The sequence below is a fragment of the Peromyscus leucopus genome, unplaced genomic scaffold (genome assembly GCF_004664715.2).
Source record: "Peromyscus leucopus breed LL Stock unplaced genomic scaffold, UCI_PerLeu_2.1 scaffold_192, whole genome shotgun sequence".
NCBI classification, from domain to species: Eukaryota; Metazoa; Chordata; class Mammalia; order Rodentia; family Cricetidae; genus Peromyscus; species Peromyscus leucopus.
Genome location: NW_023505065.1, coordinates 294,203 through 322,151, shown reverse-complemented (window position 1 = coordinate 322,151; position 27,949 = coordinate 294,203). Strand labels below are relative to the sequence as shown.

General features: G+C 41.6%; 1 pseudogene; it reads left to right on the top strand.

Annotated features, from left to right (window-relative positions):
• LOC114692027 overlaps positions 1-27,949 on the top strand; it is a 266,238-nt pseudogene that overhangs the window by 29,306 nt on the left and 208,983 nt on the right.

Sequence of the window (27,949 nt, the reverse complement as noted above, 5' to 3'; positions counted from 1 at the left end):
GTTTTAGTTTATATTCATAATGGAAATATAAATTAAAGTTATAATTTAAATTTATAAAAGGAAAGTCAGATGTACTCATGGGGAGTATTATGTATTATGACAGTAGAGATTTACTATTATTATTCTTTAAAATTTGTTTTTAGATGAATTTTATTTATGTGTATGAGTTTTTTTTTAACTGCATGTATGGATGTGCACTGTGTACATGCTTGGTGCCCACAGAGGGTAGACGAGGGCATTTGGATTTCCTGGAACTGGAATTAAGGGTGGTTGTGAACTATCACCACGTGGGTGATGGGACCCAAACCCAGGTCCTCTGTGAGATTAACAGGTGCTCTTAACTGCTGAGCCATGTCTTCAGCCCCTGATGTTTTTTATTTTGCGATAGAGTCTTCCTGTGTAGCCTTGGCTGGCCTGGTGCACACAGGATAGAGCAGGCTGGACTGGACCTGCAGTGATGGCCCTGCCTCTGTTTCCTCATGCTAAGATTGCAGGCGTGAGCCACCACTCTGACTCTTCTGCTTTCCTTTTTATCGTTTCAGTATGCAACTTTCGGAAGCTTTCCACCACTCCTGCTGCCCATCCCTTCAATTTAGTGTGGGTCCACATGTCCCCATCCTCCCTTTGGCCCACTCCCTACGGAGAGATGATTCCGAGTCTAAAACCTAGGAGACCCGTAACAGGGCACATTGTTTCTGTCTGTCCTGACCCATCGCTCGGTAGAGCTTTCCTCTTACAGGGTCTCAGTATTTTAAATGTCTGTGTCAGACACAGAGCCTCCACGAGGTTGCTGTGAAATGACTGGCGGTGGGAGTTATAGCCTAATCTGATTGACACTTAAATCCTATTGTTTCTGTTTCCTGAGGCCCAATACAAAGTTTCTACTTTGCATTATTCAGAGAATCCCCAAATGCAGCGTGTTTTCCCTATCTATGTGTGGTTGTAAAAGGCTTGGTGTTGTAGAATATTATTTTAAGGTGTGTTACTTTTGTTCATGTTGCATTTGTTTAACTCTGTGAAGCTGTGTTCCTGTGCCTGTTTAAAACACCTCATTGTCAAAGAACTGAACGGCCACTAGTGAGGCAGGAGAGAGAACCAGGTGAGACTGGCAGGCAGAGAGGATATACAGGAGAAATCTGGGAGAAAAGAAAGAAAGGAAGTAGCCAGAGAAGGAGGAGGACTCCAGGGAGCCAACCAGAAAGCCATAGAGTAAGAGTAAGATTTACAGAAGTAGTAAGAGAACGGGAAAAACCCAGAGGCAAATGTAGATGGGCTAAGTTAAGGAAAGCTGGCAAGAAACAAGCCAATCTGAGGTCGGGCATTTATAATTAAGAATAAGAGTTCATGTGTGCTTTATTTGGGAGCTGGGTGTGGGCCCCCCAAAAGAGCAAAAACAAACAACAGCTTGGCTTCTTTCATTTGGGAGGCTCATGATTGCGCCATATTTGGGAAGTATCTTTTTAAATGGTGAGGTTTTGAACAGTGAGGGAACCTCAGCTTCCTGTCTCCTTACATTATATTCTTTCACTTAATGGAAATATTGATCAGCTCACGAAGGACTCTTAATCTGCCATCTAGAATCTCAAACATACAGTGCATGCACCATTAGTGGTAGATCTGATTCATGTGCTTCTGATGTGTGCTGATACTCTGAAGGCCTCCTTTGCCTCTTGTGCTTCTATGGCATGTGCTCATTGCCAGTGAACACCTCCCAGATTCTTCTTAAGTTTTAATAGTGAGGCTATTAAAATTTAAAATTTGCTTAAAAACCTTAAAATCTGGGAATGGGCAAGTGTATTTATCTTTGCAACCTTAAATACGTCTTTAAGTAAAACAATGGGCAGGAAAGATGAGTTTTTCAAAATGAGAGAGGAGTTGAGGCTAGAAGTTTGTGTCAACCAAGTGAGTCTTTATTTTTATTTTATTTATTTTATTTTACAATACTATTCAGTTCTACATAACAGCCACAGATTCCCTTGTTCTCTCCCTTCCTGCCCCCCTTTTCTTTCCCCCGGCCCACCCCCCATTCCCACCTCCTCCAGATCAAGGTCTCCCGCAAGGACTGAGATCGACCTGATAGACTCAGTCCAGGCAGGTCCAGTCCCTTCCTCCCAGATTGAGCCAAGCGTCCCTGCATAAGTCCCAGGTTCAAACAGCTAACTCATGCAATGAGCCCAGGCCTGTTACCACTGCCTAGGTGCCTCCCAAACAGATCAAGGCAATCAACTTAGACCACAGGTGCCCCAAAGCATCTGTAAGGCAGTGGGGTAGCAGCTGCACACCTTGATGGTTGGATATTCACTTCGATGGCTCTGACTCAGTGCTCCCTGTGGGAGTCTGTCGCAGTCCAGCTCTGACCTGTTGAAGGGTTCTTGGGAGGAGAGAGGATGAGGAAATGATAGATAGAAAGAGACGATAAGAAAGACAGAGACATAGGATAGCTTCTGGAGGCCTGAGTCAATACTCAGCTGACCCAAGGATTTTATAAGGGGCGAGGCAAGAAGACCTCCCCCTTCAAGATCAAAGCCAAGTGTAGACCCTTCAAAACACCTGGTAACCACGCTCTTGGCCCAATCATCCCATGATGCAGCCCTGGTCAAGATTCTCTGACCTTCAGTAAGGTCTCACTAGGAAGCCTCTATGAGTTACCATATTCCCCAAACAATCCTCCATTGAGTGTGTGTGTCTCCAGTCTGTGTTAATCAGAGGCCTCCATACTCTGATGGGTGTTGTGTCTGTTAGTAAGAGTTTACATGTGTATCCATGCCAGTTTGTTGTCATGCATCTTGTGTCTGTTTAACAGTTTGCATTTGTTTAGTTATGTGCCGGTTTCTTCTCAGGTGTGTGTATCTGTTATTAACAGTTTGCACATGCCCAATTTTTTCTGCTCTTGGTAAGAATGGTTTCCATTGAACACCTAAGTAAAACCAGAAATAATAGATCTTGTGTACACAACTGAAAACCAGGACCCGTTTGCGATCACAGTGGGCATTGTGTATGTTGTAGTGTCTTTTGCTGAGGGACAGGGTTTGCCACAGTTACTGAGCCCAATCCTGCATCAGTTGCCAGCCCACTGATGCTTAAAGACACTGTCCTCCCTTTGTATTTCAGGGCTCAGCTTCAAAAAGTAATTTTGGTTCAGATTTGGAAACAGTGAAATAATTTGCTTGCTTATTTGTTTGTTTCCTTTCATTAAAATCCTGCTGTCAAATGCAGAGCCCCCTGCTTTCCTGTCTCTTGAGTCTGGTCAGTCCACACTTCTGCTCCTTGTACTCCTCTACCTGCTTTGTCCAATCCTTTCGACTGTGTGCTCTCAAGTGTCACTCCATCACACACACTCCTGGAGCTCCAGCTCCTCAGACCCTCGGGATTCTCAGTGTGCTTGTCTCTGGAGGGCCAAGGAGCATGAAGGGCCTGGGCACAGTGTTCCGTAGCATTTACAGAGTCCACTCACTGTCACGGGATGAGCATTTGCTTTGTCTGGTTTATGCACCAGCTGAGCGGTAGGGATAGCATCTGGTTCTACTTTCTGACTATGATGTCTGTCTCTTTCCATGGTCTTGTAGGAAAACACATATTTAAGAAAATGTTGGAAGAAAAAAAACTTATTAGGCCAGTGAAAGCCAGAACTCCCAGCATACTTCTATGTTCACAGTATTTGTCATGTTCTTACTTTAGGAACATTATGTTATTTGACAGGTCAGATTCATATGTGACAGGTTAAGAAATCCCTAATCACTCTTCCCAGTAATACTGTTTTACATCAGTTCATTTTTTGGTCATCTTTGCAAGCTCAGAGACAAGTCCTCTTTCCTTGCACCTGCAGATTGAACACCGGTTCCATCACTGCCTCTCAGATGTGCTTCACTCTTGAACTACGTTAGCATATGCCAGGTAGCAGAGGAAATAATTGAGGAAGTCTTTTTCTGGTAAACTCTTAGCTTTGTGACAGGAATCTGGAGGGCTCGTGACGTCGATGGCTTAGAAAAGGTGAAGGTGGTAACTATTGTATCATTTGAACAACTGACTGTCACAGTCTCACCTATGTCCTGGAAAGTGGTCACTCTAGCTTGTGTGTTTTGCATTGAGATTTTAGCATATGTAGTATTAAAACCTGGTGCACTATAGTGAACACAACAAGGATTAGCTGTAACTATTTCATAAAATGGAATAACTTGTCCTATAATCATGGTAACATCATCATCAAGCCATGATGTTGAATCTCTGCTGAGATCCGCAGTTAGAAACATGGTAGGTGTCAGTTTGTGCCCTTAAGATAGTCAGAGTCTTGCCAGGACAATTATAGAGAAAAGAAATTACAGTAACATTTTAATACTAAACGGAAAAGCTGAGGAGAGAGAGGTTTGTAACTATAGTGTTGGGGAGGAGAATTCTTGGAATTAAATTTGCACATTGAAGCTTGGCTTTTTACAGAGCAGTTGGGCTTATAACAAATCTATTTAGTAAAAAGTGCTTTTGTTCCATTTTAATAGATGTAAAACAGTGCAAAAAATGAATATGCTATCACTCTGTGGTGAAATCCAGATTCTTTCCTTTTGTCAGAATATTGACTAGCATTGTTTACATTTAGAAGTACTGAAATGTGTTTGAGCAAATGAGGTACTAGCACATGAGACTAATGTTCTGAAGGAAGGGATATCACCTTGCAGCCTGTCTGGGTGTACATGCTGATGTGCACTTCATTATTCAGATTCTGAAAGTGTGCAAATGCAGTAGCCTCCAGGGAGGGGCCATAATACTGTGATTTACCAGATGTGTGAGTGTGTGTGTGCAAAATCACTGGACCTCCTGTAAGGAGGGATCCTAGGACAGCTAGACTTTCTTCATTCCTTCAGCAGTCCTCAAGTGAGCTTCGTCCAGCAGGCAGGGCAGAGCTTTGCCTCCCTCTTCGGCTACGTTAGGGAAGGAATGGACAGCCAGTGAATGAATCAATAATCGATTACATGGCAATACATAACATAGCCAGCTTATAATTGTTGTCTGAGAAGGAAACATTGTTACTCTGCCCTGTACTCCTTACGGTTCTTTACCAAAATTGTGGATTCAGCTCATTTGGGACTTTCTTCATGCAATTTGCCGCTTTATTAGTTTTTATAATGTACTTTGTGTGATTGAGTATTTTCTCTGTGAAGACTAATGATTAGAGATAGTTATGGGAGTGCCTATTCTAATTTACTTTGTATCCAGTTTTGAGTTGATTAAATACTTTGGCTTTCACTGTCAGTGTGAAAAATCCATCTGGCTGGAAATCTGTGTGCTAAATTTGTTCATGTGTAGAAGAGAGTAAAATTGTTTCAATAATTTTCATTTCAACATTTCCCATATGTTATGTTTATATCTTTACATCTTGTTTTTGGTCTTAATTTTTCTCTGAAGTTTTATTACTTTCCAACCTATGCTTGTGTGTAGGTGGAGAAAGTGAAATGGAAGCTTAGCTTTTCCATCTTAATTCTATTTCTCTTTGATACAGAGTAGGTGTTAGACTCACTCTGTTAAATGAGGAATCATTGATGGACAAGTGGGAAGACGGAGCTTTCGTGATTAATCGTGTTAGAACCACACTGTTTTCACAACCCCACTAAACCGGGGACTCTGGTGAATCAGCACTGGGCCTATCTCACTCGCAGCTCGGCCATGCCCTTTGCATATTAAACACTAATAAATACTGATACGGTGAATACACACTTGAAATATTGCTCCTGTTTGTGGGAACCTGAGACTGATTCTGGTGGTTAAGAAAATGAGGAAATACAATGCTGAAATCTAAGAAAACATTGTTTTCGTCCATCACGTCAATGAAACCTGTCTATAAACAAAACATGACCGTGTTCTTAGAAGGACGTCTGCTTGGGCCGCTGCTGTCCTGCAGAGTGCCGTCCCTGTATTTGCTGTTTGCAGACACGAAGCAGAGGGAGTGTGTTGGGGCACCAGAAACACTGGTGCGTTCACATGAGGGCCAGCCAGATTTGTATAACAAAAGATAAGTCTGGCAGAGAAAAGCAGAGCACATTTTTGTTAATCAATGACTTTCTCTTGCAAGGGAGGAAAAATGGGCTGTATTTGGAAAGAAAAAAAATACTGGTTTTCCATTCTCAAACAGGCTCTGTAGGCAGATTCCGATTTATTATAGATCTATCTTCTATCTATCTATCTACTATCTAATCTATCTATCTATCTATCTATCTATTTCTCTTTTTTGCTGATTTTTGTTAGTAGTGCCCGGATCTCGTCCTCAGGCCTTAGAGCACGTCAGTTTCTCTGCTGCCCAGCAATGGGTGCCAGAACCTGTCGGAGTAGAATAAGAGTGACAGTTGATAACTCCTAGGACAGCCAAGCAGAAGTGTGATTGGACAAAAAGGTTGTAATCTAGAGTAAGACCACGGGGAGTGCCAGCAAGGACTCTGTGTTTCCTTCGTGGCCTCTCTGTTGACCTCCTCCACCACGGCTGTGTGTGGTTAGACCCAATGGAAGTCTTTAGAGGTGAGGAACCCTGTAGGCTGTATGGCTCTCTTTGGAATAGGAGCTCTAATTTCCTGCCCTCCTTGTGGAAGAGGAATTCTGGTTCCTGTGACTCACTTGGGGAGAATGAGAGGCTGGGAGAGGAGAGCAGAAGGTCAGAGACACATGGTTTTAGGTGTCCCATCAGTTCAAAGTCACCGACCTAAGGTGATGTGCCTTGGGATGTGGTGTTATGTTCTGAGCTCCAACAGATAGAGAAAAGAAGGGAAGGAAGGCTGGCCCTTAGGCTGTATCCATGCAGTACTAAGAGCAAATGGCCTGTGGTGTGCTTCCTTGTGGACTGTGGGCATCTAGGGGCTGCTGCCCTCGGCACATCCATCTGCATAGATTACAGGGTTTGGAGTACACCCAGAACAGTGTTGACTCACAGCACTTAGCTACTACCTCCTAGTGTAGGCCGTGTACCTAGAATAAACTGGCAATGTGGCTAGCTTTCATTTGTTTCAGTTACCTGCTTTCTGGCTTATCTTTTCTATGCATGTTGAGGCATAGTTCCTGTCTGTGAGCAGTAAACACCGTGACATATCTTTCCCCAAACTGCTATGCTGAGGAAGACTTGGATTGGAACAGAGATTAAGGGACAGCATCGTTTCCATATTAAAAAAAAAAATATTCCTGGTCTTGGTGAGTGTCTCATAGTTTTCTTACATGTCTGACTCAGTAATCCTGTACACATCTTTTTATTTAGCCAGGCCATGATGAGCTGAATCCTGATTGGAGGTTGTCTCCTGAGAAGAGGAAGAAAATAAAAGGTGAGTGGGTGTAAGAAATATGCCTGTTACAGCTTTACTAGTTCCTGCTCATCACTTAAGTATTCTTTAGATACAAAAAGCCTCAAGAATCTCTGGCTTCACCTTGGAATTACTGTGGAATCGTATCAAGGCATGTGATTTTTTTCATTTTTGCTTGTTTGTTTGATAGGTTTATAGGTCTTTCTCTTTGAATTTTTTATTTTTATTTTTTTAGCTATTAAGTCATTTTATTTATTTTTTTTATAATTTGATTTAATATTACATATTAGCCACAGATGCTCCTGTCCTCCTTCTCCGCCCTCTATTCCCATCTCCTCCAGGGCAAGGACTCCCCTGGGATTCAGCTCAACCTGGTAGATTCAGTCCAGGCAGGTCCAGTCCCCTCCTCCCATGCTGGAGCAAAGTGTCCCAGCATAGGCCCCGGGCTCCAAACAGCCAGCTCATGCACTAAGGATAGGTCCCGGTCCCACTGCCTGGGTGCTCCCAAACAGTCCAAGCTAATCAACTGTCTCACTTATCCAGAGGGCCTGATCCAGTTGGGGGCTCCTCAGCTATTGGTTCATAGTTCATGTTTCCACTAGTTTGGCTATTTTGTCCCTGTACTTTTTCCAATCTTGGTCTCAACAATTCTCGCTCATACAATCCTCCTCTTTCTCCCCGATTGGACTCCCGGACTCCACCTGGGTCTGGCCGTGGATCTCTGCATCTGCTTCCATCAGTCATTGGTTGAGATTTCTAGTATGACAGTTAGGGTGTTTGGCCATCCTATCACCAGCAGTAGGTCAGTTCGGGCTGTCTCTCAGCCATTGCCAGTAGTCTATTGTGGAGGCATCTTATGATTTCTGGCCTCTCGAGCACTTTGCTTCTTCCTATTCCCATGGGGTCTTCATTTATCATGTCATAATTTTTTTATACACTTCTATATTTGAAATAATTTTTTTTTTAAATGAGCAGATATCTGTAAATGGGAAAAACCAAGATTGCTATTAAGTGAAAGTAATTCTTTAATAGTAGATGAAAACAAATGAGAGCTCTTTTGATTTTTTTTTTCTTTTTTGCTTTCATGTGCTGTTGAATCTGGTTTCTGATTTCTTTATGAAGAACTTCAGTTTATAGTTTTCTCTTTTGTCCATCCTACTGTGGTTTGTTACCAGGCTAATTCTGGCATGATAAGAATACGTTTGCAGCTGTTTTTTTCCTTTCTATATTACGGAGTATTTGGAGGAACGCTGATGTTTCCTCGTCTAAGGCCTAGTGGGGCATTTGGCCGTGACTCGCCCCCATCCTGGGCCTGTTTTTTTCGTCGTCTGAAGCTCTCTCTCGGCTCTGCTGCAGTCCCGTGCAGTGAGGCTCGCTTCCAGTGCTTCTGCCTCTCCACTGAATGGTGGTGGTCATGTAGGAATTTCTCCATTGCTTCTCAGTTTCCCATGGTTGCGACTACAGGATCTCAAGCACACTCCGTCATAATTCTCTAGATTTTGGTGGTCCCTGTCACAGTGCCCGTCGTATTAGTTCTAGAGTTGTTTGGGTCTTTTTCTTTCTTCTTTGGGTTAACTTGGCTAAGGTTTGTCGATTTTCGTCTTTTCAAAGAACCATCTCTTGTTTCTTTGACTCCTTGTATTCCACTTTTAGTCTGTACTTCATTAATTCCGAATCCTTGTTAACAGTCGTCTGTCTGTGGGTTTGGCTTCTTCTCCCCTGAGACTTAATGTGCCTTCTTGTTTATTGAGATCACTGTGAGTTACAAATGCAGAAGCTAATAAACTCTCCTCTTCATAAAAACCCACCTTTGCTGGATGCCAAGGATTCTAAGTTGTGCTTTTATTTTTGTGATTCTAGGAATTAAAAAAAAAAAAAAAATCTCCTTTCTGATTTCTTTGGTGGTGCACTTATCCTTCAAGAGTGTTCTGTCTCAGTGGATTTTGTAGTCTGCTTGTTTCCCTTGCTATTGAATTCTACCTATACTCCACCGTGATCTAATAAGCTGCAAGAATGATTGTATTTCTTATGTTGTTTTTTGGGGAAATTTGCTTTATGGCCTAAAGTGTAATCCATTTTAGAGACAGCTCCATGGGCTACTGAGGAGAATGCATAGTCCAGAGTTGTTAGGTGGAACACGCTTAGATGTCTGGTCATTATATTTGGTGTGGTGTGAAGTTTGACTCCAGAGCTTACGTCTTAATTGTTTTTGAAGGTGTGTTCCTGGATGATCTGCCTATCAGTTGAGTGAGGTATTAAAATGGTGCGCTGTTGAATCTGGACCTGTCTCATCTGTCTATTGTCTAATCGTTTTATGAAGTTGTGTTCGCTGATGTTCAGTTCGCGTACTTATAATTGTTATATATTCTGCATAGATTGTTCCCTTTATTAATATATCATAGCCTTTTAAAAATTTCTGACTATTTTGGCTCGAAGTCTCCCTTGTCAGAAGTGAACAGAGTTACTCTTTCTTGTTTTAGATCACAGTAACTTTCAACCTTTTACTCTCCGTCTGTGTGGTTGTACAGTGAGATTGTGTAGACAACCAAATGATGCAGCTTGGCTTTAATCCAGCTACTGAATTTTAATTGGAAAGTTGAGACCACTGTCTCTAGTCTTTTTTAAATGATTTATTTATTTTTATTGTATGCACATTAGTGTTCTGCCTACATGTATGTCTGTGTGAATGTTAGATGCCCCAGAACTGAGTTACAGACAGTGCTGCCATGTGGGTGCTGGGAATTGAACCTGGGTCCTTTGGATGAGCAGCCAGTGCTCCTAACCTCTGAGCCATCTCTCCAGCCTCTATCTTTAGTCTTGTTATTAATAGTGGCGTGCTGATTTGTGTAATTTGTGGGTCGTTTACCTGGTTGATTCACTTTATTGTTAGATTTTTTCTTCCTCCCTGTTCATTTCAGGGATTTACTGAGTTGGACATGGTTGATTCTCTTCTTCTCATGGAATCTATTCTTTCCTATGTTCTTAGGATTAAAGCCTCCCTCATGTGTAGGTGTCGACTAAGTACCTCTGCAGACTTGGTACAAAGGAAATTTTTCAGTTGACACTTACCTTGAAATGCCTTCATTTCTCTATTGATTTTTTAGGGATAACTTTATTGGCTGTAGTAGTCACAGTTGGCAGGTATTTATTTCAAGGGCTTCTCATATCTTATTGTTCTATTCTTTCTGTTTTCTCTGTGGAGAGATCGGACATGAATTTTGTCTTTTGCCTCTGAGAGGGAGTTTTTCTTTCTGGAAACTTTTAATATTGTTTGTTTCTTAGCATTAACATCTTGAGAACAATGTGTAGTGGAGTGGATCAGTTCTCAATTCAGGTTTATTGGGGTTCTAGTTTCCTCTGTGCTTGTATTCATGTCTTTCCTTTATGCATTGATTGACTAATTTTCTCTGCCGTAGTTTGTGTCTTACCTCCCTCCCCTTCTGCCACACGGTATTTTGTTTTGTTGCTTTATAATTTTCCCAGAGTTCTTGCATGTTGTAGTGATGGTTGTTTATTTATTTTTATTTTTATTGATGTCTGAATGTAGTATTTTTTCCTTCCAGCTGCTGAGAACGTAAGTCCCAGATGCAGGCATGAGTCTAGAAACTCTTAATTTAAACAAATTGCCTGTGGCTTCCATCCGAAGAAATGTGTTAGGGTCTTTTGTTGTTTTTGTTTTTGTTTTTGTTTTAATTAATGAGTTGTTTTCAGTCTCACTAACTAGTTTAAAGATCTTTTCGTTTTGAGTTTAAGTATCTTTAAAACTTTATGACTTACTGTTATAGGCATCATCAATTAAGCCATATCATATCCATTGTGGAATAATCACCATTAAAAAAAGTGCATGAAATTATAACAAAATATCATGACATTCCTTTAAATCCCTCAGTGTGGTGACTATAATTTATTTTAGTATCAAAATTCTTTATTGGTCTTAATTTCTTTTCTCTGTTAGTTAAATGTTAGGAGCATATCAGCCTGGAAGCTGTTACTTTAAAATATTATACATTTTTAATTTTTAAGTATCTTTGTCTGAAAATGACAGTACAATTTTCTCAGATCTTTTATAATGTTGTATGTGTGGATTATATAATCTACTTTTCAACTTACTATGCTGAAAATGGTTGTATATCTCTTCTTGAGATGTAAATTATGTTTTGGATGAGTTGTGACCTGTCTGTCCTGTGGCACTGCCCCCCAGCTTCCCTTTGGGTTCCAACCCAAGGTCTTACAAATGCTAAGCAGCGCTCCAACACTGAGCTCCCGTTGTCCGCTGTGCATCATTGTTTTGAGAAAATGTCTTCATTTGCTTACTTTTGTACCTTCGTAGCTTTGCCTGTTGTTGCACTTAGGCATTTCTTGACTGAGTTACTGTACCTTTACTACCGTTACCTGAGGAAGAATTTGAATGATGGTTTCGGTTCCATTTTTAAGGCATCTTTGAAGTCCTCAAATATGAAATAACTTGAGTTTAAAATGTTACATTAAACATTTTGCATCTAAACCACGTTAGCAGATGTATTCACAGTTTCGTTTCCTTTAGATAAGGAGTCCTTTTACCCATTGATTGATGTTAACTGGTGGCAGATGGCGCAGTGACCTTGGCTCGATGCTCCGGTGCATTAACTGTTTCATCAGCGAAAACTTTGAAGAATTTACTGGGGAAAATCCTGTGAATGGTTTGAGCCAGTCGCCCCAAGTCACTGCTACCCATGATGGGGATTCTTAAGTTTGGAGGTGAGGTTCTCTCTTTGAGAGTATACATGTGCACTAACTGACTCTTTGGCTTTTCATTTGTGTGTGATGTAGTTTTGTGTTTAAACAGAAGTCTGTTATTGAAATAAAATACTGAGTATAATATGAGAAATTCCATCATCCATAAATTAAATGCATTGCATTACTAAGAGGATAAACAACATTTATAGCTATTTTGTTTCCTTTAAAACATTTCATCTTCGCTGGACATGATAGATTTTTCTTTTTTTCTTTTTAGTCATTTAAAATGTAGAATGCTGTCATTACTTCCTGTTAGGAACTACTTAATGATTATATTATTATTTCCTCAAAATGTGGTAACCTAAAGTCTTATTCTTCTTTTAGAAAAAAGTTGCTTATTGTGCTGAAAGAGTTGGAAGGCCAGGCAGATATTCTTAGGTTTTGAAGTTTAACATCCAGTCGATGATCTTCCTTACAGAAAAACCACGGTTTCAACTCCAGGCCAATTCTCTAAAGTCTCATTGGAAGTTATCTTAGCAGCCATCTTTTCAGCCTCTGCATTTGTGATGCTGATGGGCAGGGACATCAGAAGGCTATTTCTAGTAAACGAAATAAATGCCTTCGTGCCATTTTCTAAATTGTCTTCCTGTTTTTCTATAGCAAGTACAGACATATTTGTGGGAGTCCAGCTCCCACCTTTTGAAGGTTCTTTTTTTTTTAAAATTTTTCCGAGACAGGGTTTCTCCATGTAGTTTTTGGTGCCTGTCCTCAATCTCACTCTGTAGACCAGGCTGGCCTCGAATTCAGAGATCCACCTGGCTCTGCCTCCCTAGTGCTGGATTAAAGGCTTTGCCACCACCGCCCAGCCTTTTGAAGGGTTCTTAGGTGGAGGAGAGAGGAATGAGGAAATATCAGATAAAAAGAGAGACCATCGACAAGAAGAAAGACAGGATAGCTTCAGGAGTGCCTGGATCAATACACAATAGCCTTGAAGGTTTGTTCCAAAAGCTTTTTATAACATGCCAAGGGGAGAGGCAAAACACACCCCCCCTTGCTAGATCAAAGCACACTGTACAGCCATGTGTAGACCCTTCCAAACACCTGGTAAACATGCCTGTGGCCAAATCATGTCCTTATGCAGCTCTGCTGGGTAAAGCAAGGTCAGATTCTCTGACCCTGAGTAAGTTCTAACTAGGAAGCCTCTGTGGGCTCTCACACATATGAAAGAAACTCACATTCTCAACTTTTTTATTTCTATGAAATAATTGCAGATATTTATAGTCATGTTCTGTTATTAAAGTGATCTTTGGCTTTGAAGTGTTGGAAACCGCTTGGATGTGTATATCTTAGGTCTTTGATTTGTCGTTTCCTCTGCATCCATTGTGAATGACACATAATGAATCAAACCAGAGTATAATTAAAATAATTTTTTTCATTAGCTTTGAAAACTCTGTCTTTAGCTCCTTATCATTAATTTTACATCTTCCTTTTCAATTTAGTGTGAAATTAAACTTGCCCCCAAACGGTCTCGTGTGGAGATGAGGGCTGGAGAGGAAGATGAGGGAGAAGAGGATTCTGACTCTGATCACGACATGTCTGCCAAGGCTCGCTATTTTGGTTACATCAAGCAAGGCCTTTACTTAGTGACGGAGATGGAGAGGTTCGCACCTCCAAGGAAACGGCCACGAACTATCACTAAAAACTACCGCCTCGTGAGTCTGCGCTCCACAACCCCAGAGGAGCTTTATCAGAGAAAGGTGAGCCGTCCTGCTGCACTAGCTCTTGTTTGCTGCAGAGCTGTACTATTTCAGTAACAAAAGAACCCCAAAGAAGCCATGTTGGATCCCTGACATGTTAGAAATAGCACTTCTGTAAGCTTTGAGAATGAAGCCCTCTTTCTGAGTAATCAAAATCAAAGCAACGGATACTGAACTCAGAGCCTGGGAGATGGCCCAGAGGAATAAGCGTTAGTACCAGAGTGCAGATGCCAGCACTCAGCTAAATGCCTGGTGGGCATGCAGCCTGCCTGGGACCCCTGTGCTCCTGAGGTGAGACTAGAATCCCCAGAGCTAGCTAGCTACCTAGAACAGCCGAATCGCTGAGCTCTGAGTTCAAGTGAGAGACCTTGCCTCAGTGTTAAGGCAGAAAGCAGTTGAAGAAGACATGTATCCTGCTATGGCCTCCACATGTGCCTGCATGCATGCATGCATGCGTGTGCGTGTGCGTGTGCGTGTGCGTGTGTGTGTGTGAGTTGTTCCATGGTGCATGTTTGAAGGTCAGAGGAAAACTTGCAGGATTCAGTTCTCTCCTTCCACCTTGATTGTCAGTCCTGGCATTCACCGAGCCATTTTGTTGGTCCTCGCCTGAGGGTTTTTTGCTTTTGTAAAATGGCAGGTGTCGTCCTTGGTGGTTTTGAGCCAAGGTGCCCCACAGTGGGTGAGGCAGACATGCCATGCAAACATGGCATGCTGTGGCCAAGGGGGCACAGTGGAAAGTCATTCACACATGCAGACACAGCACCCACGTGGAAAGTTTTACTGGGGGGAAGGGAGAGGGGAGGAGAGGAAAAGCGGATGAGAAAGAAAAGGGAAGAACGGGAGAGAGAGGTGTGCACCAGCTCATGGCAAGAGAGAGGAAGGAAGAGAGGAAGGGGGGGGACAGTTAAAGGATGACAATGTCAGGCTGCTGTTGGCCAGGGGCAGGTCTGAATGCTCACATTTGCTCCCTCTGTGTGCTTGCAGCTGTCTCTACTAAGATTCCAGATGCTGAGGGAGGCATTCAACAGCTGCCTGGGAAGTCTGTTTGGCCAACACTGCCTCTCAGAGTTACTTGCTGTGCTTGGCAGTATTTTGAAAGTGTGTTGACCTGGGCCAGACTGCAGCCTCCGTTTGACTGCATAAGCTGGGTCTTTTCATCCTGTTTGTTAAAACACTAGAGGAATTCCTAATTTACCCGAGAATTACCTCCTCAGAATGTCTGTGAGCTTCTGGTAGCACTGCATGTGTATTCATAACTTGTTGCATAGGCCAGGTGACTGTCTTGATCCTTCCTCTCATCAGAACGGCCTCATGGGTAATTCATGTCTCTTTCTTTGACAAAGATTGAAAGTGAAGAGTATGAAGAAGCCTTGTCTTTGGCTCACACATACGGCCTGGATACCGACCTTGTCTATCAGCGGCAGTGGAGGAAGTCAGCTGTCAACATTGCTTCAATTCAGAATTACTTGGTATGTGTAAATAGTTGTGGTGACATGATGAAATCCATATTTATGGATTATCTTTTGTGTAGAGAGTATTTCACACTGCTAATTTCTATGTAGGTAAGAAGTGCTATCTTGGAAAATTCTCAGAACATCTTTCTTTTGTAGCAGGATTTTGATGCCAAAGATGTACACTCTCTTATAAACCAATCATCTCTGTGATTATTTCAATTATTGAAACTCTCTTCACCCACATTGGTCAGGGCCTACTTAAGAACCACGAGGAGAGTCTCAATGATGAGATTTGTGTTTCTGATAGCCAGAGATTAATGATAAAGGGATAAAGAGAACTTGAAGGAATACCTTCAGACCAGGAGACTTTGTTTAGGAGAAGAAGGGGTAGTTGGGACAAACCGCACAGAAAAGAAGTTCCAGGATTGTTTTAGACCAGGGCTGGTCTCTAGTGGTTGGAGATGGAGAGAGAAGCTGGATGTCTCCTGCTTGGGTGCCAGTGAGCTGAGGTAGTGTTCAGAAAGTCCAAGTCTTAATAAGCAGGACATGCCCCAGAAGCAGCTTATAGATTAGAATTAGCAAGTAAGCAGGGACCATGGCCAGGATTGGCAAGAAAAACTTTCCAAAAAGCAGCTTACTCTGACTTTGTATGATTGAGTTAGCTTGACTCTGTGTGATACCTCTCACAGTCCAATGAAGATATAACCGTGGTGTGTGGTGCTCCCGTAGTTCTGTTTTGAGCTAAGCATGCTTACTACTTTGGAAAACACCCTTATTTTACCTCTCTGCCTTATATTCTCTCTGGTATGACCAAAACACAATCTAAGGGCAAGTACAAAAGATCTTTTTATACCTCTAGAAAAGAGTACTAGAGCTTTGTGTTTCCCGTGGCTCATTAGAATTAAAAAGAATGCTATTGCAACTCTCTGGGTGTGGACCCAACCCCCCAAACCTCCCCCCCCCAGTTCTTTTCCCCACACCTCCAAGCCTTTTCTTCTAGCCCATTTCCACCCCTTTGTGACTCCCACTGACCCACAGAGCTGCTCTCTGCCAGAGACCCACAGCTGTCACCATGCTGGGCTGGGACTCAGACTCAGGGATCTGTGGAGAAGAGGAGGAGGAAAGATTGTAAGGAGGTAGAAGACCAAGGAAGTAAGGTTCTTCCAGACCCTGCAGGACTGATTCATGTGTGAACTCACAGACATGTGACAACCATTGGAGACCTGCACGGGCATAAACCACACAGATTCTTAGCGCTGAGAAGGGGAAGTAGACAGAGTCCCACCCCTAACCAAGAAAATCAGTTGGCTCCAATGGAATGTCACTAAGTGTATCGGCCACACTCTAGGGTGGCCCTGTGCCCAGTAGTAGTTGGCCAACACATAAAGGACTCCTTTTTTTTTTTCCCTTTCATGTAGTGTTTAATTTTGATTTTTTTTGTCTTAATGGGCCCCCATCATCCGTGGAGAGACAGAAAGAGAGAAGAGCATTGAGTCAGTAGGGAGGTGGGGAGCATCTGGGAGGAGTTGGGGATGGAGAAACAATATGATGAAAGTATATTGTATGAAAAAAGCTTAAGCAAACAAACAAAAAAGCCCTAATGCTGTTGGGAATCACACCTCCCATATCCAGCTGCAGTCACAATAGTGAATTGAATTAGTGGTTTTTATTAGATTGACATCAAGGAGCTACCTAGGACCAAGTTCTTGAATGACCCTAATACAAACTGTCTAGTTATTGCCTATAATTATCTAGTTATTATCGGCAATTCTAGAAAGCAGTCATCCGGTTTTATATGATGCCATCTGTTCTTAAATTCCTCTGTGTATTTTTCTTTTTGTGTAGAGTAAGATTAAGAAGCGGTCCTGGTTCTTCATGAGTGTTTGGAGAGAGTCCCTGAAAATGTGGATGCTGCCAAGGAACTGCTGCAGTATGGCTTGAGAGGCACCGACCTGGAGGCTCTGGTGGCCATAGGGAAGGGGGCAGACGACGGCAGGTTGGTTGGGGGACTGACTCATCGCAGAGGTGACGGGGCGGAGACGCGGGCTGAGCATGGGCTGCCGTGAAGCCACACTGCTGAAGTGGTCACGGTTGAGCCGTGCTTTCTTCCTTTCAGTGAAATACGTTTGCAGCCGGTGGTTGGGTGCAGAGGGCATGTCCGGCTCTGCTCTGCTTACTAAATGGGCTCCGTGCTTTACACACCAGCCTGTAGGTCATACTAACTAAGTACCTGTAGTGTTTACTTGCCTTATGAAAGTACCCACAGACGTTCAACACTAAACGCCAGTTAGTAATATAATAATAGTGTTAAATTGTTGGACAAGCTATTGCTTACCAGACATTTGGGACTTTGTTAAGATATAAATGATAGTATATACCCAATAATTAAATAATTTTAATGACACTAACTTTTTTTTTTTACTATGTTAAGATTATAAATAATGTGGTATTCCTGTCTATGAAATGCAAATCAAAACCATAGCAACTTACCATTTAAATCCAGTTACAGTGGTTGTCAAAAAGACAAAAAAATGGCAAGTGTTAGTGAGAACACAGAGAAAGAAAAACTCTTAAGCAATTTTTTAGCAAGAATGTAAATTGATATAACCATGGAAAATGAAGTGTAGGTTGCTCGAGAAATTCCAAAAGAGAAATGCCATGTGATGTAATAATTCTGTTAATGTATATTTATAAAAAGGAAATGAAAATGTATATCCCTGTTTTAAAACAGCACTGTTCACAATAGCTAAGACATAGAATCAACTAAGATGTTCACCTACAAGTAAGCAGATAAAGAAGATGTAGCATATTCACGCAATAGAGTAGTAGAATCACTCTTTGGCCGTAAAAGACCATAAAGGCAGGGGCTGAAGAAATGACTCAGTGGTTAAGAGGACTTACTGCTATTGCAGAGGACCTGAGCTTGGTTCCCAGACCCACATTGTGCACCTCACAACTGCCTTTAACTCTCCTTCTGGAGGATCCAATCCCCATGTGCTCAGGAGCACACACACACATAAAATAAAGGCGTCTTTAAACAGCAAACAAAAGAGTGCTTACTGCTTTTGTAGAGGCCATAGGTTTGGTTCCCAGACCCATATGGTGACTTACAACTGCCTGTAACTTCAGTTCTGGGTATCTGACCCTCTCTTTGGCCTGCATAGGTACCAGTATATATGCTCATGGTATATAAACGATGCAGATACTCATGCATATACTTAAAAAGGACAAAGGCTTATCATTTGCAGCAATGTAAATGGAACTGAGTATCAGTCACAGGGCTAAGTGAATTAATTGATGCTGTATGTGGACTTACTTCACAGGTGGAGTATAAAAAAGCTGAGCTCTCTTAACCATTGAACAGAATAGTGGGTACCAGAGCATCAGGAAGGGAAAGGGAGATGAGAGGTTGTTTGAGAGGAACAAAATCACAGCCAATTCCAGGAAGGAACATTGGTGTTCATATTGTATTGTATAATTCAGAAAAAATACAAAGGATGATGTCGAATGTTCTCATCACAATGTGAAAAGCGTGTCACATGGTGGAGAAGTTTCTTGACTTGATCAATACACAGTATGTATTAGTACATAGAAAGGTACTATGACCTGAAGTTCCCTAAGAAAGCTGCACTTGTGTGGACAATTCTGCAGACTAACCGAATGGAAAGAACTTCCTGTGATTGTGGAGGTAGCTTAGTCCAGATCCCAAACCAAAGTTATTTTGGGCTATCTTTAGTCCATGTAAAAGCCATTTATCACCCACCTTTGAATGTGATGTAACATCCATCCTTTGACCATCAGGTAAGAACTGTTTTACATGGGGTGTAGTTCTTTTTCATCTCTGTTGGAGGGCCCGCCACCCAGCTCTCAAACAAATCACAAACGGAGGCTTATTCTTAATTATAAATGCCTGCCCTTAGCTGGCTTGTTTCTTGCTAGCTTTTCTTAACTTTAAATTATTCCACCTACCTTTTGCCTTTGGGCTTTTTCCTTTTCTTCTGTATATCTTACTTTTACTCTTACCCTGTGCCTGGCTGGGTGGCTGGGTGGCTGGGTGGCTGGGTGGCTGGTGGCTGGGTGGCTGACCCCTGGCATCCTCCTCTCCTTGTTCTCTTGCTCCTTATTTCTTTTACCCAGATTTCTCCTTCTATTTCTCCTCTCTGCCTGCCAGTCCCGCCTATCCTTTCTCCTGCCTTGCTATTGGCCATTCAGTTCTTTATTAGACCATAAGGTGTTTTAGACAGGCAACATAACACAGCTTCACAGAGTTAAACAGTGCAACATAAAAGAATGCAGAGCCAGGTGGATCTCTGTGAGTTCAAGGCCAGCCTGGTCTACAGAGTGAGTTCCAGGAAAGGCGCAAAGCTACACAGAGAAACCCTGTCTCAAAAAACCAAAAACCAAAAAAAAAAAAAAAAAAAGTCACATTTTTGCATCATTAAACAAATGTTCCACAGTACAAACAAATGTAACACAATCTTAAAATAATATTCCACAACAGTTGGGTGAATGTACCCCTGATGTGATCCTTTATGTTTTTCTAGGTAGATATTCTTTCTTTGTTTTAAATGTCTGATCACTCCTTATCCTCATTACTTATTCCATGGTTATAGTGAATGAATCATGCTGTTTGCAGAAGTTTAAAAAAATATTATTTTCTGTTTTGGTGAAAATTAACTGAGTTGAATAAATATAGGAGAAAGCATATTTTCATTACATGAAAAAAAAAAAAAAAAGGACCAGGCTAATAAAAGTCAACTGAGTTCTTTTCTCTTTCCAGATTCACGTTACCAGGTGATGTGGACATTGACAGCATCGCCTATGAGGAGCTTACCCCACCTGATAAAGAGTCTGCCAAGAGCAAGCGACAGAAAGAGCTTAAGAAGAGACGCGAGCTCCTCAAATTAGTGAATTTTTCAAAGTGAGCTGTTCATTGTTATTGCTCATTGGGAAATCCAGTCTCTGGTCATTTCTCTGTGCTCTTCACTGAGTGAATCGCTGAGTTCCTTCTGCAGTTGAAATGCGTTACTGTGTGTTTAGCCCTCATGATTTTACATACAGTTCTAGGAGCTGTAGACTGAAGGGCACACAGGTTATTTCCTTGATGTTTTGCCTCCTAGAGAAGTGTATGTCTGTACATGTGAACAGCTCAATCGAATTCTTCCACACAGGTTGACCCTGGAACAAAAGGAACTGTGCCGTTGTAGACTGAAGTTATTAACCTTCTTAGATCGGCTTGCCACGTATGAGGTAAGGAATGATTTCAGCCCACCAGTTATTCTTGTCATCTTTTCTGATACATGCCCTCACTGCGCTCCTGCCTGATGTTTTGGTCTTGGAGATTATAAATATGAGAAAATGAATTTATTAAAAAATAAGTCCTCTATTAGACTGGTTTTGGTAAAAATTAAGAAATTATAAAAGACCAAAAGTTGTTCTGTTAGACTAGAGGATATTTCTGTGCACATATTCTTTCTAGATTGAAAATCCTTTTAATTTGCTACTTATTTATTTCTAGGTCATAGCACAGAGTTGATTCTAGTGTGAAATTTCAGGACATACTGAGTGTAGATACTTATAAAATGAACATTCTCACCCACTTTAAAGATTTGTTAGTGAATTGAGTTTAGTTGATTGATCTTTGATCTTTAGTACAGCCATTCTTGGGTTTAATGACAGTATACTACTTTGTTCTCTGGGAACATAAGCATGTATGTCCCCACGCTGAGCATTTTGTTAACATAGTGGTGTACCAGTTTAGATAGTGTTAACCATGGAGGTAGAAGCCGGGTATCTGGTAGCCCATGCTTGTAATGGTGGTAATTTGTTGGAAGCTGAGGCAGAGGAATTGTCTTGAGTTTGAGAGCAGCCGTGCTGTAGAGTAAAACTTTATTTCAGAAGACAAAAGACAAACAAAAATACTAGGTAGAAATGAACCACTTTCAATGGCTGTGAACAGTTTAGTGTGTGTGTGTGTGTGTGTGTGTGTATGTTTTATGTGATCCTCTTACTCAAAGTTGCTCAGGTTTCTTCTTTTCCCATCTGGGGCTTAAGCTCAGAGTCCTATTTGTGCTGGGCAAGTGTCCTACTGTCCAGCAGTGTGCCGAGCCTCTCTTCTGTAGCCACTCACTCTTGGCCTAAGGATGCTGAAGGCATTTAACACTTCTGGCCATTCATGCAAACTCAGAAGCCTAGGATCTCCCCACCCCTTGGAATGTTATCAAACAAAACCCTGGAAGAACGAAATTAGATCCCTGTCTCCTCTCATTAAGCATTAAAAAAAGCTGGGCATGGTGGCACATGCTAAGCACTCAGCAGGCAGAGGCAGATGGATCTGTGTGAGTTTAAGGCCAGCCTGGTCTACATAATGAGTTTCAGGACAGCTATAGAGTGAGACCCTGTCTCAAAAACCAAAGGAGGAGGACAAGGAAATACTAAAACTGAATTCTTTTCTGTGGCTGTTAGAATGGGTATATAATCTAAATGAAGAAAGCTATGAGGAGTTCCTGATGAGCTCATGGGCTGCCACGGGCTTGGTTGTTGGACAGCCATATTCCTTTAAAGCATGTCCTTTGCATTCTAGTTCTAGTTCATTTTGAGGTGATATTAAGAATAAACATTGGAAACTGCCTATTTCTGTACAGTATGGTTCATTATTTTCATGATATTTTCACTTTCATTTTATTGGATGATAGTATCTTAGAAAAGATACTTACAATGTTGAGTTTGACTGTGCACTTAATTTTCTTTCATTATTCATTGGCTATTGAATTGCTAATCTCCATATGACACTAGGAAGTGTATTATTATATTATGATAGTGACCTTTAAAGGACTTTTGAGACCACTCTTTTTTAGGAAATTAGCCTTTTTATAAAGTAGATGTCTTGGACAAACTTGGCTATTAAAACTGTGTAATGAGAATCTTTGGCTGTCATGCTTGCCAGTTTCATAGTGGTAGAGATAGGCTTTGCATTCTCATCATTGGGCATTGTTTCCGTGCAAATAAGATAAAAATGAATTCATTTTACATTTTACCTGGGTGCTTCCTACATGCCAGCGATGATGCCATTGCTGGACGTAGGGAGACATATGAGCAACAATTTTCATGGAGTCCTAGGATATAGACGTTTAGTGAAGGTAACGGTGTGAAGGCTCAGTGAATCCGAGAGAAAGTACTGAGCTCTTCCTGGAGATGCCCAGGAGGCCTCTCTAAGGAACTCACTATGAACTAGTCCTTAAAGAGTGAAGACAGAAGAGACAGGAGGGTAGAATCAGAGTTTTGTCTTGTTTCCTTAATTCCGGAGTTCAGCATGGTTGTCTGATTCACTGTAGACCTTGTAAATACTTGTTTCAAAAATACCTTCAAAATTTCCCTCACCGTCCATCAGCCAGTGTCCTGTGTACTTAGCCCCGATAATTTGATAATTTTCTAGCAGTCCTTTGAGGCCATCATTGCTATCTTGTGTGTGTGTGTGTGTGTGTGTGTGTGTGTGTGTGTGTGTGTGTGTGTGAAAACTAAGACTTAGAGAAGCTGAGTAACTTATCCAGATAAGTAGGAAGCATAAGCAGATCCTACTGATTAGGAGCTTGTTGTTGATAATTGGAGTGCCAGCCAGAGGCCTAGGGCATGATCGAAGATGGCATGTCCTTGAGAATGTGTGCTTGCTTGGTGTTTTATAGCAGAGGGAGGAAGGGACGTTGTTTGTATGTTAACTGATCAGTAGAGGGATGGAGAGGGATTTATTGAGAGAAGGAAAAAGCCATAGAAATAGAGTTGAGAATGGGGCCCAGAACATGCAGAGAGTTTTGAGATATCGAAGGTTCAGGATGTGTTTGTTTTGGCCTTCTGTGAGGGAGGGGGAATCATATCTGTGCAGATGTAGATAGACTTGCAGATTTGGTAGGTGGAAACTGAATTTCCATCAAAATAGTACCAGTTTAAAATGAATGTTGTCAGCTAAGAGTGGTGACTGAGGAACATGTTGGAAGTTTAGAAAATCTGTAAAAGTTTGTAAACACCCTGGGAAAGAAAAGCTCATATAAGCAGTGCCCACTCTTCATTTGAGCACTTTCCTTTTAACTTTGTCAGAAGTTTTTAGCCTTTTGTTATAAAGAATTCAAATATGAAGAGTGGTGTGATGAGCCCAGAGTTGAGCCTTCCAACCTCAAACACTTATTATGTGTGTCTGTTTTTTTTTTTTAAAAGATTTATTTATTTATTATGTATACAGCATGTTATGACTGCAGGTCAGAAGAGGGCACCAGATCTCATTACAGATGGTTGTGAGCCACCATGTGGTTGCTGGGAATTGAACTCAGGACCTCTGGAAGAGCAGCCAGTGCTCTTAACCTCTGAGCCATCTCTCCAGCCCACGTGTGTCTGTTTTACAGCCTTTGGGTTTCACTCCCCACACCTGCCTTCTTTTCACTTAAATGTTTTCATGAAAATCCCAGAAATGTTACCCCTTCTACCCATGTGTCTATATCTCTAACTAATTTGGACTTTAAGAAACTACAATGGCATTATTATTTGTAGCAAAATGAACCCCCGTTTCCTCCTATCATCTGATACCTACTTCATGTTCAGAGGTCCTGGTGTGTCCTCTGGTGTGGACAAATGCTTTGCAAGATACGCTTGGCTCATTTCTTACTGGTTTATGAGCTGGTTGAAGGCAGGGGAAATTTGCTACTGCTGTATCTCCAGTTCCTCTCACAGTGGCCTAGGACACGGTGGATACTCAGTCCATTTGTGTTTCCTGAGTGAATGAAAGCATCACTTGTTTTAAAACACCGATCATTGTAACAGTGGTAAAATTCATTCTTATCTAGAGATGGACATTCTCATCTAGAGATGGCCGTAACAGTAGCCATGGTACCTGTTGCTTATCTGCTGTAATCAGGTGGTTTTCGGGTTGTTTCTACAGAAACCAATTTAATTTTCACTATTTCATTTATTTATAGATCTAAAATGTTAATGACACTTATAAACAAATATAACCCTTGAAAAGATAAAGTACTTAAGTTAGCAGTTGGTAGTTGAAATAAACTAATTTGGGCCTTATTTATTTTGGTAGGCAGAAGTATAATGGATTTTAATATTTCCTTGTCACCCATATTTAGAAGCCTGTTTATTGTCACTGTTCCCTCAGGAAATCCTAGGGGCGCCTCATGCATCTGAACAGAGATATGATGCTGAATTTTTCAAGAAGTTCAGAAGTCAGAATATTGTTCTCTCAGCAAGAACGTATGCTCGGGTAATTGCTTTTTGTAAATAGAGTATTATGGTTTATTAACACTAAAATCTTGGAGCTGTGTAGTTAATGTTAGTGCATGCATATACTCTTACACTCTCTTCTCTGTTGCAATATTAACTGTACAGAAAATGGGGGCTATGTTTTGAAACTGTCGCCATTAGAGTTTTAAAAAAAAGAATTTTATAGTGTTAGATTAAGAAACATGGAAATAAGGAAAAGCAAAGATATTTCAAAATAACTCATCAGAACTATATGCAAAATGCAGTTTTTAAATTTTGAATGGTGTCATAAAAATCAGTCCTTTATTTCTAAAGTTCTTCATAGACTCTTGTGCCTTGCCTGTCCTCCAGGAGAGTAATGTGCAAGCCCTGGAGATCCTGCTGACATACATGGCTCCGATCTGCTCCCCCATCGCCTTGCCATCCTCTCCAACTTCCCAGAAACCACCTCTCCACATGAATACTCAGTCCTGTTGCCTGAGGCTTGGTATGCTACTCTGTCTTATTGATTATGATTGTGCGCATGTGTGTTTAATGGTAGATGCCTTACATTTCAAAAAATAGCCTTTTAAAACTTGGTTAAAATGAACAAAGATGTATTTACCAAAATAGGATCCCCTTCACATGGCCTTGTTTTCTTCTAGAACAGTGCTTAGGCTGACAATGCCTGCTTGAATTAGTTATCTCTTTGAGAAACCGGACTGAGGTTCTGATGAGATAGGGACCTGCAGTGTCTGCATCCTATGCCGCTCCTCAGCCTTGTCTCTGATTGAAATCCAGAGACAGAAAGGTGAATTCATAATATGATAAGTGGGACTGGTGCTCTTATTTCACAGCAAGGCTGTTTGATGAGTGCTCACAGCAGCATCTAGATTCTAAGCAGTGTCGACATCAAGCTCCAGTATTACCATGGATGCTCTCCTGGAGACCTCAGTATCTCTTTTTATATATCTTATTTGTATTTTGTTTTGTTTTTGAGATATGAGTCTCACTAGGAGCTCTCACTGGCCTGTGACTCTCCATGCAGGGCAGGACAGCCTCCAACATGCAGTGACTTCCTGCCTCTGAGACTCCTGAGTGCTGGGGTCATAGGTCAGCATGACACATGGGCACACTAGCTCTTCTTTAAATGGCACAAGGGTGACTGTGTACATTCGATCTTTCCATTGAAATAAGAGCCTACTGGTGTCCTTAGGAAACATGAGGAAGCTCCATGTGGGCGTTCCTCCCAGGATCAAAGGCCTGAAAGGTCTGTTTTTTGTTTTAACCCATTAAAAAAGCATTGTTTTTTCTATCTCTTTATTGAATTTCTCATTTACATCTTATTCTGAATTGCTTATTTTGTTCACCTGCTTATTGTATTCTCTTTTAATTCAGTCAGGAATTCATTGCACATTTGAGTTCATTGAGCTGTCTTGCAGTCATGCTTTTGAATTCTTTGTTTGGGATTTAACTTAATTAACTCTTGTTGTAATCTGTTAGTATAGTGTTGGTAAATTTGCAAGGAGCTATATTGCCTGAGTTCTTTCATGTTTCTTGAGGTCTGTGCATTTTGGATTAGATCATTGGTTGGAATTTTTCAAATCATCTCTGTTATTTTAGTTGAAGGATTTACGGGGTTCAAGTGGATTAGTATGTTTGGTGTGTTGTTCCTAACTGTGAGATTTTTCTTTCCCTCCGTAGCTAAACCTTCACCCAGTGTTCTCATGACACTGGAGATAATTTCCAAAGATTATGCCTCCAAACTGCAAAAGCAGCCATAAGTGATAGTCTCAATATTAAAGACACTAGCAGCCATTCAACATAATTGCCCCTTCAACCCTAGTAACTTTTAGAGAACGAAGAACCAAGAGAGTCTGCTTGTACTGATTTATTAGTTAGGGAGTGTAGCAATGAAAAGGAGTGAGTTAAGGTTGACTAGGAATTACTAGTAGAGCAGCAGGAAAAGTTGAAGAGAGAAAGGAAATAAAGGGAGAACAGCAATAACAGGACACAAGGCAGCTCCAGCAGAGTGCTGGAGAGAAAGGCCCTCACAGACCTTAGATCGGCCACGACACGAGGGTAAGATGTGCGACCCCATTCCCAGGCTAGCCCGATCCCTTTGGGAGAGTCAGTCTTCAACAGACGGGGTGGGAACTGAAACAGTATGGAACAAAGTTGTGTACCAGTCAGAATTGATTAGGTAGTGTCTGTTTCTGAGACCTGCCTGAGTGCGCTTCCTGTGTCGGCCCTGCTTTCCCTTCTTGGGCTCTTGGGCTGGTGTTCTCTGATGAGAGCAGAACCTCTGTGTGTTTGCTTCTCATGCTGACCTTCATGCTTTGTCTCACAACCACAGTGTGTGGTTCGTGGGTCAGACCAGTGGGACTCCGTGAATCTGGATTTTATGTGAGCAAACTGGATGTATGCTTTTCTTCTCCAGAAAGTGCCCTAAGGAAAAGTTGTAAGTAGTTTCCATTTGAAGGTTGAGGGACCATTCACAGTGTGCTTGCCAGTTCTGGCTGTCTGGCCCTTGCTTGTAGCATCTGTCTGTCTGTCCCATGAGCCTGGGAGGATGCCTGTTTCTCTCCTCTTCAACTAGACTGCTCTCGGTGGGGTAACTGGAGGACTGAGGAGAGGTGCTGAAGTGACTGTGACTCAGCCCGTGCCTTTCCTTGGAGTTGCAGCGCCCGAGCACAGTTTACCCGGAGTCCACACTGCACTGGCCAGGCGGGCTGCTCTGAGGAGCCGGTGTTTTTGTAAAGAATTTCTTTCCTTTCAGTTGTGTATTGGCGTGTATTCATGTGTGGGATGGCAGTGAATATTTGCGAATATCTGTGGAGGCCGGATGTGGCTGATCCCTGTATCTGGACCTACAGGCCATCTGTCATGAGTCCTCCTGACATGGTGCTAGGCCCTGAACCAAGGTCCTGTGTGAGAGCAGGTGCACTCTAAACTACTGAGCTGCCTCTAGTTCCTGATTAGCCAGTTTTGATTGATCCAAGTTTATCATTTCCGTGGTCAGGAACATCCTATTTTGTGTTCTATATTGTTATTCTTAAATTATCAGGTGTACTTGACATTGATGAAATGTGACCAAGTGATGTAAAGCTTTGAAATTACATTTTTCTCTGACACATGTGATGTATCATTTCATTACTACCTATTCTATGTCAGTTACAAATATATTTACATTTTGTATTTTGAGTGGCTGTTTTTCAAGCCCCAGAGCACATTTCTTTGTAGGATCCTTGTTTACTTAATAGACATACTCATTACATAAATGAGTTTTTATTCTTCATAATTTTGAGTATGTAGAGCATATTTAAGAAAGAATTTTCCTTATTTCAACCTAGATTTCTTTATTTTGCCACCTTTCTTTCTCCTATAAAATCTTTTCAACATGATGACTGTAACCTGCTGAAAGGTACTTTGGGTAACTTGGTTGTCTGGAAAGTTATGCAGCAAGGCCTGGGAGTGCTGGCCCCAGCTGCCTGTGACTCAGTGCACATGTCTAGTT